Source organism: Sceloporus undulatus, chromosome 1 (assembly GCF_019175285.1).
Source record: "Sceloporus undulatus isolate JIND9_A2432 ecotype Alabama chromosome 1, SceUnd_v1.1, whole genome shotgun sequence".
NCBI classification, from domain to species: Eukaryota; Metazoa; Chordata; class Lepidosauria; order Squamata; family Phrynosomatidae; genus Sceloporus; species Sceloporus undulatus.
Window position 1 is genome coordinate 67,706,822 of NC_056522.1, and position 10,975 is coordinate 67,717,796.

Here is a 10,975-nt window from a genome sequence, read left to right on the forward strand (position 1 = left end):
ACATATACATATACATATATATATATATATATATATATATATATATATATATATATATATAATATTCAATAAAATTAAATTAAAATGATAATTAAAATAAAATAATTAAAAATTTAAAAAACAATAAAATTAAATGCAATAAAATTTAAAAACAGTCAAAAAAAATCCCAGCACAGCAGTGTCAAACCAGATTATTTCTGCAACAAACTTAATAAACCCTAATAAACCTTTATCTAAAAAGAAAGGGCAGGGAGGAGGGAGAGGGCAGGCTTCACACAAAATCAATAGGGAGAAGAAGGCTTGGCTGTCCACTCCAGTCCTTTTCCCAGGGAAGGGCCCAAAACACACTGCAGAAATAACCCAGTTTGAGAGCGCTTTAACTGCCCTGGCTCAGTGCTCTGGAATCCTGGGAATTGCAGTTTGCTGTGGCACCAGAGCTCTCTCTGACAGAGAAGGCTCAATGTCTCATAAACACTACAATTCCCAGGATTTCCCTAGCATTGAGCCAGGACAGTTAAAGGAGTCTCAAAGTGGGTTGTTATTCCTGCTGTGTGTTTTGGACCAGACTCCATTTGGGGGCTTTTGGGGAGAATTAGCCTCACCTTTTTTAATGCAACACAACCTTCAAAAGGGAATCCAAGGGAAAGCTGAGACTCCTCCTCTGTGCTTCCTCTTGAACAATTTAAAATGGTTCCTCTTTCATTTCCTAGTTCAGAGGCTCTCTGAGCCACATCTCCTACTTTATTATATAGTGCTGCTGTTACCCTTTAACTGCTCTAGCTGCCTCCCGTTGCATGCTGGGATTTGGAGTTTAAGGAGGGGCGTTTAGAATTCTCAGCCAGAGAGCTCTTAGGCCTCACGGAACTACAAGCCTCAGAATGCAACAGGAGACAGAGCAGTGATAATAGAGTAGCAGCACTGGTAAGAGGAGAGTGGACCTGGCCAGACTAGAGGCAGAGCTTTCACGGTTAAAGGGAAAACAGCAGCAACAGCAACAGCAACAGCAGATTATTTATTTACCTCTTTCGTTTGTACGCCGCCTTTCTCCCTGAAAGGACCCAAGGCGGCTCATAGATTTTTTTTATAATATGCAATAAAATTAAATAAAAATAATAATTAAAATAAAATAATAAAACAAAATAATTAAAATTAATAATTAAAATAAAATAATTAAAAGCAATAATTAAAACAAAATAATAATATAAAATAATTAAAAGTAATAATTAAAATAAAATAATAAAATAAAGTAATAAAAATTAATAATTAATAATCAATAATAAAATAAAATTTAAAAGCAGTCAAAATTATCTGAAAACGGTACAAAGTGGCTCACAGATTTAAAAAATTACAAATAAATTTCCATATAATAATAATAATAATAATATTAAAATAATAATAAAATAAAATAAACTTTAAAAACAGTCAAAATCATCTAAAAACGAGACAAGGCAGCTCATAGATAAAAAAATATGATAAAAATAAATGTGCAATAAAATTAAATAAAAATAATGGATAAAATAAAATAATAAAAATTAAAAATAATAATAAAATACTTAAAAACAGTCAAAACCATCTAGAAGTCAGCTCACAAATAAATTACAGGAAAAATAAATATGCAATAAAATTATATAAAATAATAATTAAAATTAAATATAATAAAATTAAAAAGTAATAATAAAATACAATAAAATGTAAAAACGATCAAAATAATCTAAAAGCAGCATATGGTGGCTCACGGATTTTAAAAAATTACAATAAAAATAAATATGCAATAAAATCAAATAAAAATTAAAAATTAAATAATAAAAATTTTTAAAAAATAATGAGATACCATAAGATAAAATTTAAAAACAGTCAAAATAATCTTAAAATGGTATAAAATTGCATTAAAATACATTATACAAAAGTTAAAAGTGCAACTTTGGTGGTTGGGTAATTCTAGGCTCTTCTACAGAATAGGGTCCTCAAAATTATTGTGAAACAGATAAAGCTTTGAATTCAGTAAAAAAGATCATTTCTTTTACATATTACATTTCTATAGTATTAGACGCTTTGTGGTGTGTTCTTGTTGTGTAGTTTCAAGTTGTTTCCCACCTATAGTGACCGTAGCATGGGGTTTTCTTGACATGGTTTGTTCAGAAGAGGTTTACCATTGCCTTCCCCTCAGGAGGCTGAGAGAGTGTGACTTGCTCAAAGGTCACCCAGAGGGTTTCATGACTGAGCTGAGATTTGAATCCTGGTCTCAAGAGTCCTAGTCCAAACCACTATGTCATGCTATGCAGTGTATTATTATTACATTATTATTATTTGTTTTGGTGGGGTTTATTATTATTTGGGATTTTTGGTGACATTTTGCTAGCATCTTTAAAGAAGATGCCAGCCACAGATGCTGGCGAAACATCAGGAATAAACTCTTCTAGAACACGGTTGCATGGCCCGAAAACCGCATAAAAAAATATGGATTCTGGCTGTGAAAGCCTTAGACTTATTATTATTATTATTATTATTCCCATATGACTCTCTTTGTGGTGTTCTGTTTTATTTATTTACAAAGCGTGTCATTTGGTTTGCAAGCACAGAATTATTCAAGGCACTTTTAAAAACATAATAGTGGTTTGTCTAAACAGGCAATAAGTTCTGGCTTTTTGACATCCAGTGGCACTTAAGTTGAGAGCTAAAGTCCTGTCTAAATAATACTAAGAGAGCGGAGAGGCCACAGCCAAATCTGTGGAAGAGAAACACAGAGCCTGGGAGCAGCCACCAAGGAGGTTCTCTCTCATGTCCTCACCAAACATGCCTGTGATGGTGGTGGAGCTCCTTATAATTTCCTAACATTTTACAATAAAAAATAAATTTGCAATAAAATTAAATTAAAATAATAATTAAAATGAAATAATAAAAAATAAAATATTAAAACAATCAAAATAATCTAAAAAATGGTATAAAATTAAATTAAAACACAGTATACAAAAGTTAAAAATGCAACTTTGATGGCCATGTAAAAAGATACCTTTTCTACCTCTTCATGCATCTTTCATGCATCCCTGCCAATTATTTTCTCCTTTCAGATTGGACCGCTGATGTTCCTCTCTGCACTTCAACTTGTTGTTGTTGTTATATGTCATTTTTGACTGATGGTGACGCTAAGGTGAACCTATCTGGGGTTTTCTAGGCAAAGCTTTTTCAGAGGGAGTTGCCATAGCCATCCTCTGAGGTTGAGGAAGTGTGACTTGCTCAAGAACACCCCAGTTGGTTCCATGGTCGAGCTGGGATTCAAACCCTGGTATCCAGAGTCATAGTCCAACACTCAAACCACTACACCATGCTTCAACTATTTCAAAAGCCTGAATTCTAAAAACGTTGCACATAAGTGAATTTGCCTCATTAAACTTTGTGGAGGTCAAGAAATGGTTTGGGTAACTAGTTTTATGGCTAATTACTAAGCATACGTGAAGGCTTTCATGGCCGGCATCCATAGTTTTTTGTGGGGTTTTCAGGCTATGTGGCCATGTTCTAGAAAACACACAAAAAACTACTTAGTATACCATTGAAAATACCTGAGATTTCCTTCAAGGATTGTCCACACATGGAAACCCTAAGTCTTCATAACCCTAAGTGTTAGAAAGTTTACCCTTAGGAGAAACAAAAATGAGCATTCGCAGGATGAGGACGTCTGCACTCTACAGTAGATATTAAACTTAAACCGTGAAGTCACAAAATACTTATACGTTGGCTATTCATCGAAGCTTACGTGCCTGGCTGCAAGAGTACCAATTCACAGTGAGAGCGCAAAAAGTTACAGAATCCCCTAGTAAGCATGACTAGTGGCTAAGATGAAACGTTTTTGTCAACAGTCTCAAGAATCTGGTCAGGAGGGCTTTAAACTGAGTTATGTGGGGAGGGAGACAGTATTCTAGAAGGCAAAAGGGCTGGAGAAAATAGCCAAACTGTCATAGAGGGAACAAGGCAAAGAGCGCAAGGACCCAACAGTGGGAGGCAAAAAATCTTGCACAGGCAGCAAATAAAGGGGACACATGGTCGTCGATGTCTCTACACTAATGCACAGAGCATGGGAAATAAGCAAGATGAACTCGGAAATAAGCAAGATGAACTACAACAAAGCAAATATGATATAAGAGGCTTCACTGAAATCTGGTGGGATGAGTCTCATGATTGGAATGTGGAAATAGAGGGGTATAACCTTTTCAAGAGAAATAGGCCAAACAGGAAAGGAGGAGGAATAGCCTTCTCACAGTGTTGCCAATCTGGTGACTTTCACACCAAAATGGGTACTTTTCAGAGCCTTTGGTGTGATTTTGGTGACTGGTTTTAATGGTAATTTTGAGAGTTGAAATAAGTATTTGGTGAGATATGGGGGGATTTGGTGAGTTTTGGCCAAACGTTTGGGGAATTATCTTCAAGGCTTGTTGGCAACACTGAGAGTATATTTACACCAGTGAAGAGATCCAGAACATCAATCCTGGAAGCCAGGTGGAGAGCATCTGGATAAAAATTAAAGGGGATGCAAACAACAGGGATGTTATCATGGGAGTCTACTACAGACCCCCGAGTCAGACGGAGGAATTGGATGATGCCTTTCTAGAACAGATGACCACACACTCAGAAAGGAGAGATGTAGTAGTGATGGGTGACTTCAACTATCCTGATATTTGCTGGAAGTCAAACTCAGCAAAATCCTCAAGGTCTCCAAAAGTAGCAACAGCAGTTTCATTTTTATACTGCTTCATACCACACTGAGCAATCTCTAAGTAGTTTACAACTGTAAGTTAATTGCCCCCATCAAGCTGGTTACTCATTTTAGCTACCTCAGAAGGATGCAAGGCTGAGCTTTAGGCTTCTGGTTTATTTTTGTGAGAAGTTATGCAACACTCATGAAACAGGAAGCAGCATGCAAAGAAAGGAGGTACAAGGTTGCTGAGAGTTTGTGCAATCACATGTTGGCAAGCCTTCATTTGGAAACTTTACCAGCACCCATGCTGACGCCAGTGATCCCATTTGAACTGAAGAACTAATGCAAGAATTGGGACAATCCCACCATATAGTGCTAAGCACAGTCCTGAACTATGCAATTTTGCATGAAGAAGCCTACAAAATGGAATGCGAGCTAATAAAGCATTGCTTTCTAAGACAGTACTCCATTGTCTTCACAAGGTTGCCTCCACACAGTGGTGATACACCCTTTGGAGTCACCCAGTGCAGTGACACCCCCCCAGCTACCCACCACCCTTTCAGACTGCTGCAGAGGGGGGAGGTTCCAAAGACCCTTCAGAGCCCAGAGCAGCAGCTGTAACAGACTCTGAAGGGAAGGAATCACCCCCGCCAGCAATGGCTGCTGCTGAGAAATGATGGTTCCACAGCTTTCAGACGGCCATTTGGGATCTGGGGAGCAGCCATGTTGGATCCCAAACAGAAGGCACTGCCCACCCCAACAATGCCCACTGCTTTGGGTGGCAGTGCTATGGCTCCAGACATTCATTTTGGGTCTGGCACAGCTGTTAGCTGCAGTTGCAGTGGTCCCACTTGATGTACCATGCCACCTGGTGCATTCCTCACCCATTGCACCCCCCTAATGACACCACTGTCTCCACAGGCAGTGTATGCTGAGAGGCAGCTCCTTTCCTGGAAATTTCCTTCCTGAATACTCACTTCTGCTGAAGGGCAACATTTTGCATGCCGCATAGTCTGACTTGTGCTCTTCACAAAATAGTGCTTACTGTCAGCTATGTTTGCGTAGAGACTGAGGCCATTATCATTGCTGAACTGACTCTGAACTGACCCTGCAATCACAAAATTCAACTGCAGTAAGAAATGCCATGTTATCTTTCACTTCAGGCCACAAAATGTCTTGCATTGACTCTGATGATTTGCCCTATTGACTGAAATAATATAGGAGGCCACTCGGACACTACTTTTATAAATACAAAAGATTAAACTTTTGCACTACTGCAATTCATCAGTAGATGGGGTGAGGGTTCAAAGGTTTACAGCCCTATAACTGATTTATTTTCATTAAATCTCACTAAATTCAGAGCAAACATGTTTAGGATGGCAGTTCTATTTATTATACTTCATATCCTGTGCCAAAATAATCAGTGTAGTTAAAACATGCAAGGTTAATTTCTATGTTGTTCTTTAGTATAAAGAAATGCATACAATCAAATTACTCATCTACCACAAAGCTAATGTCTTTGTAAACAGTATATTTAGGAGAAAGAGTTTAATTACTCCCTTGAATTTTCACACTTTTAATTTCCTGTTAAGCATTGCTCTGATCATCATAGATATTTTGAGTTGCAAGTCTATTTCTACAAATGCTGTATTCACTCTTCTTTTTCTGTTACTGTTTTACAGAGAAAGATATGCTCATGCAACAAAAGAATCCTAAACAAAGACAATATTCCTCTAATGATCTGCCAGACAAAACTAGGGTAAGAATTAGGAATGTTCTGCCACATTTCTGGCTCATTTAGGAACAGACCCAACAAAACTTTAGTTGTACAAGAGATTTGTGGTAGGTTTTCTGTAATTTTTATTGATTCATTTACTTTTTATTCCACCTTTCTGCCAAAAAAAAAAAAAAAAAAAGGCATCCAAGGCATAATATTCAAATAAAAACAGAAGTACAGTTACAACTGAAAAAACAAGTTTGGTGGAAAAGTGGGGTTTTAAAAAGTGATTGATTGGTCGATGACAGAGCTGATCAGTGAATACAAATTGCTGGTTTTCTTGACAACCACAGAAAGGGAAAGACTTGTGCTCTATTAGCTTTTTCTCTCTCATAGACAGCAGCTGGAGATTCTTCATGCAAGCTGCTTTTGAATGATAAGCTCTTGTCCTGACCACCCCAGAAGATATATATTGTATCTCAAGGAGGTACATTCTCCTCCATGCTAACAAAATGGAGCCTTTTTTCCCCTTCCTTGAGGAAAATCTGGCTTTGATTCTGCTAATTCATGTGTCTTATATATTTGCTAATGTCTATAAAGGATAACATGTTTTGGGGAAAGCACAGAAAGAAGTCTAAACACTTAAAAGAGATAGCAAGCTAATCTAGACTAACAGACAGCAGAGAAATCACAGGGAGAAATCTAAACACCAAATCTAAGCCTGTGCAGCTGACCTAGACAAAGACATAGCACGCAGCTGGAACTGCCTAAGGAGAAATCTAATGATAGCAGACTTTGAACTGGTGTCAGACCCATGGCTAATACCTGTGAAAACAACCACCTAATTGATGGCCTTGGATGGGGTTATGGAGTAGCATGATTTCAAAGTGGTATGACCTACATTGAAGAGTAAATAATGGCCAAAGCCATCATGTCACAGAACAGTAAAAACCTATAAAAACTCCTAAGAAATTGACATAAGGTTGGAGCTTCAGCACAGACCTTTCAGGCCTTAGGTGCCATGCCTTTGTGGCTACAGAAGGGGCCCACCTTGCAACTGAACAGAGGTGTTTGCTTGGTGTGATTTATGCATGTTCCTTTGTATAGCTTACTGGGTGTATAATAAATCATGAAAATTTTACAACCAAAACAGGTATTTTGTATTGCTTCCAAATCACAGAAAAGGATCCCCTTGCCTTTGGCAAGTCAGCCCCGCTGCAGCCTAAATCAAAGCACAAGTGGGGAACATCAGGTTATGCATGGCAAATGTGGCCCCTCGAGCTTTTCCAGCTGGCCATAACCCATTCCCCATTATGCTAATGGTGGTTTCTAAACTTTAGTATCATTTCCCCCCTCGTTGTAGAAGGCTGAAAATGTATCCTAAGGCTTACTTATTGGCATTAAGAACTTCGAAGTAAAATATGCTGATATTTCATAACTTTTTGTCTCCCCTCAGTGCCTCCAGTGTGGTGAGTGAGAAATTATATGAAATGGAATTTGTCTCTGGTCTAAAAGGCTCCACCATCTTGATCCAGGGCAGGGGCTGGCAACTGCCAGAGTTTAAGGGACCTGGGGGAGCTGGAGAGATGTCTCCCCACCTCTATACTCCTACCCTAATTTGGGGGAAAACAAATTTTCTTTGCCTTAGAATAGCCAATAGCACCTCAAAAGAGAGAACTGATTAGTGGAGTGGTATAGGAATCCATCCTGGGCCTGTTGTTTAATGTATTTATTAATGGCTTGGATGAAGAAATAGGGCCATACTTATTAAATTTGCAGATGACATTTATTAAATTTGCAGATGTAGGGGAGATGTAGTGGCTTAGTGGTTAAGACACCAATTCTGACGCTTGTAAGATTGTAAGGTTGGCAGTTTGAGGCCCGAGTGCTGCATGATGGAGTAAGCTCCTGTCATTAGTCCCAGCTTCTGCCAATCTAGCAGTTCGAAAGCATGCAAATACAAGTAGATAAATAGGTACCACTTTGGTGGGAAGATAACAGCGTTTAGTGCAGTCATGCTGGCCACATGACCACCAGAGCAGTCATCTGACAATGCTGGCCTTTCAGCTTAGTGACAGAGATGAGCATCGTCCCCTACAGTTGGTTATGACTAAGCATTCATGTCAAGGGACTACCTTTACCTTTTTTGGGGAGATAGCTAATACCCTAATGGACAGGGTACAGATTGGTCAACTGAGCAAAAACTATCAGAATGAATGGCAACAAGGATAAATGTAAATAACCACCTCTGAGTATTCCTTGCCTATTAAATTAATGGGGTCACCATAAGCTGACAGGTGACTTGAAGGCACATACACAAATACACATATTAAAAATGGAAAAATGAAATATGCAAATATAGGATGGGTGACACCTAGCTTGGCAACAGCATGTGTGAGAAGGATCTAGGAGTCTGAGGCAATGTGCAGACCACCCCTGAAGAGGTGGCCGGCAGCTGCCTCCACGTTCCCCGGATCGGGACCATGGCAACTGCATGCCATGGCCCTGTTCTGGCCTTTCCAGGGCATGATAGCTGTGGCACTGCAGTTTTAAGGCACTCCTTTGGTGCTGTGTCATGCAGATGCAGTGCCGGAGGAGCACTATGATGCCGTGGGCCATGTGGTGTGGCGCATGGCGCCATGTCCTGACTCCATGACCAACCTGGCTTTTCCTGCCGGTCTGCGCAGCCCCTCAGTAGACCACAAGCTTAACATGTGCCAAAAATTGATGGAGCTGTAATAAAAAAAAATGCTATTCTAGACAATATCAACAGGAGCGTTATGTCCAAATCAAAGGGTACAATACTACCACTCTATTCAGTTTTGTTGAAACCTTTCTTGAAACCTAGAGTACTGTGTCTAGTTCTGGGCACTGCAGTCCAAAAGAGATGTTGACAAGCTGGAACATGTTCAGAGCAGGGTGACCAAGATGGTAAGGAGTTTGGATGGTTAACTTGAATAACACAAGACTAGAGGTGATAGGTAGCAATTTTTAAATATTTGAAAGGATGGCATGTGGAAAGCAGGACAAGCTGTTCTCAGCTGCTCTAGAGACTAAAACACAAATCAATGGATTCAAATTGTGAGAAAAGAGATGTTGTCTCAACATTAGGAAGAACTTCCTGACAGGAAGAGCAGTTCAACAGTGGAACAGACGGCCTCCAAATGCAGTGGAGTTTACATCTTTGGAGGCCTATGAACAGAGGCAGGATGCCTGTCTCTCAGGAGTGCTTTGAGGATGTGCTTGCCTTGCAGGGGTTAGACTAGCTGGCCCTTGTGGTCCCATCCAAGCCTATGATTCCATTATTCAAAGTCTTTTCTAGGATTTTTAGCCCCTCTTGCATTTTTTTAGATCTCTACAGCCTCTTTTCTAAAGAAGCTTCCTGTTTGGACTTACTTTTGTTTTGGAAAAAAAAAAAGGTGAGAGGACTTCCTAAACATAGCAAAATAGCCAAGAGTACCCCCCCCAGACACACACACACATCAGCTTTGGGGTATTATTGGCCATTTGAGGACAAAAATATCCTCTTTCAAATTTGGGACCTTAGGGAATACTGGAGGCCACAAAATCAGCCTGTAGTGCCACATGTGGCACATGTGGGCCATGTGCCTTTTCCTGGTCTAAGACAGGGACATCTTCAACTGATAGATTTTTAAAAAAATATATTCAGATACTTGCCTTCAATGATTATAGCAGTAATTCAGAATAAGGAAAATGGCAGTGCACTCTGTACAAATCTAATGGAGAAAAAATACGGTTCCCCCCCCCTACTAGCATTGCATACCAAAGTACATAATAAACATAGAGTAGATACCAACAGTGAGTACAGAACATTGCTTGTAAACATAGATGCAATGCAGTAAGGAAGCATATAGGTATGACACTGAAAAAATTAAAAATCATGGTACTGTATTCTTATTCTTATTCTTATTATTTATTTTTTTGTAAATACTGTAGTAGACATAGTGATAAAGACAACACTGTGTCTTACAATGTCCTCAGCTTTTATGTGTAACCATAAAGTGCTTTGTTGCTGCTCTTGTGTGCCTTCAAATTGTTTCCAATCTATGGCGACCCTATCACAGGTTTTCTTGGCAAGATTTGTTCAGAGAAGCTTTGCCACTGCCTTCCCTTGAGGTTGAGAACATGTAAGTTGCCCAAGGTCACCCAATGGGTTCCCATGGCCAAGCAGGGATTCCAGCCCGGGTCTCCAGTGTTGTAGTCCAATACTCAAACCATTATGCCAGGCTGCCTAGAAAATCTTACATTGCATCAAAAAGCTATTGTGGAATTCAGGGGGGAAAAAACTGGAAACTAAATACTCCCAATACATGTGCCTCCTTTTGGAGACACCGTTTACTTTGACTTTTAGTGGAATTTTAAAGAGTTTAGCACATCTTTCAACTGTCATCTCGGCCTCAGAGGGAGCGATCAGGCAGACCCAGCAACATCAGGGACAGCCTGAAGGACGAGACTTCTCCCTCCTTTAACTGTCACCTTGTATTGTATTGCAATTTTTACTGTACACCGCTATGATCATTGTGGAATAGCGGTCTATAAATAAAACA

General features: G+C 39.2%; 1 protein-coding gene across 2 annotated transcripts in view; it reads right to left on the reverse strand.

The window, feature by feature from the left end:
* LGALS8 (galectin 8) overlaps positions 1-759 on the reverse strand; it is an 11,897-nt gene extending 11,138 nt beyond the window's left edge. For both annotated transcript variants that reach the window (XM_042464677.1, XM_042464669.1), the window contains exon 1: positions 603-759. The gene's annotated coding sequence lies outside the window, so the exon portion shown is untranslated. The remainder of the gene's footprint in view (positions 1-602) is intronic.
* Positions 760-10,975: the final 10,216 nt, after the last annotated feature.